At 42.9% G+C, this 1,489-nt stretch overlaps 1 pseudogene; it reads right to left on the bottom strand.

Moving 5' to 3' along the window:
- Positions 1-264: 264 nt before the first annotated feature.
- On the bottom strand, positions 265-995 carry LOC148012246 (CDPK-related kinase 3 pseudogene; annotated as a pseudogene).
- Between the last annotated feature and the right edge of the window lie 494 nt (positions 996-1,489).

Here is a 1,489-nt window from a genome sequence, read left to right as displayed (position 1 = left end):
CTCTCCTTCCAGAGCCTCCTGTTTTTCTTGCTTTTTCTTCCCCCAGCTAGACAACACGCCTCCCAGAAAAGCGCAAAAACTGGCCAAATAAGAAGCTCGCTGCGCATAATGTGCAAGTTTGATGCATAGTCAATGAAGCTTATCCCCATGATCAATCCAGTCCCATGTTGTCTTGGCTCTGGTTTCATGCCTCACGTCACCAAGGCTGAACCATTTCAGCACATGACCATCCTTTTGAAATTCAAAAGCTCCTCCACCCTGTCCTCAGAAAAGCAAAACGGCCAATAAAGCTCTCCTTTTTTTCCACAATAGCCTCAGAAAAGCATTTCTCAGAAAAGCCTGTCGGAAGTTCTCAAGAGTGACACGCCCATCCTTATTAGGTTCTAGCAGGGTATACTGGGCACGAAGATAAACCAACTCATCTTCTGTAAGAGTCCTGGACAAAGCCTTTAAACCTGCTCGTTTCAAAGGTGACGATCGGAGATAAGCTTTCACCAACTTGTAAACCAATATATCCAAAGGAATCTTATTATCTCCACGAAGCCAGGGGTGCAAGGCATCTCATCAAAATTGGGATCAGCACGGATCACAGCCCGAAATATCCCCGACTCAGTGCGAGCCCAAAAAGGCCGACTTCCACAAAGAAGAATATAAGTAATAACTCCAATGCTCCAAACATCAGCCTCTATGCTTTATGATCGATGAAGAACTTTAGGTGCAACATAGTAGGCACTTCCCACGATGTCATTAAGTCTCTCCTCTGGCTTGACAAAATCCGACAGACCAAAATCAATAGCCTTCATTGGTGCAGCTTCATCCTTCGTTGTGAAAAGAAAATTCTCTGGCTTCAGATCCCGATGAACAACACCTTGCAAGTGGCAGAAGGATACTATGTTCAAAATTTGAACCACAATAACTTTTGCATCCTCCTCAGAGTATCTTCCGCCCCGTGAGAGAATGTGATCCAACAGCTCTCCTCCCTCGCAAAGTTCCATAATCGGCATATCTTGAAATAAGTGTAGCCCATGAGATTGCATCTCGAGTTACCAATCTACCAAAATTCCTTATTCTTCTCCGTCTTCAGCATAGAATTAAAGAGCAAACATAACAACTAAGTATGTATAAAGTATCAAATCACACACACGACTTTTGGGTGGTTTACACACCTCGAATGCGCAGCAATATGACATCCACCCCCTCTAATCCTACGCATCCTCCGGATGGGCCAACTACCCATGATCATTATCATCAAGATCCACAAACAGATCAATCTCTTCATTATGCATTTCCGGTGTCATATCATCTATTTCTTCCATTGGAATTTCTTCTCGTTGCTCTTCTCTTGAAAATTCTTCCAATGCATATTCCTCATCATCTCTTTTCTTGAAAATCTTGATTCTTTTTCCAGCAATAGGCACTCTAAGCACTGTCGCATCCAATTCTGTCAGCTCATATGTTGCATTATCAAAGACATGTTTGACTATGTATG

Source organism: Lygodium microphyllum, chromosome 27, assembly GCF_053477565.2.
Source record: "Lygodium microphyllum isolate KBCC chromosome 27, Lygodium_microphyllum_v1.1.10, whole genome shotgun sequence".
NCBI classification, from domain to species: Eukaryota; Viridiplantae; Streptophyta; class Polypodiopsida; order Schizaeales; family Lygodiaceae; genus Lygodium; species Lygodium microphyllum.
The sequence above is the reverse complement of the archived record's forward strand: the minus strand, read 5'-3'. Positions and strand labels throughout refer to the sequence as shown.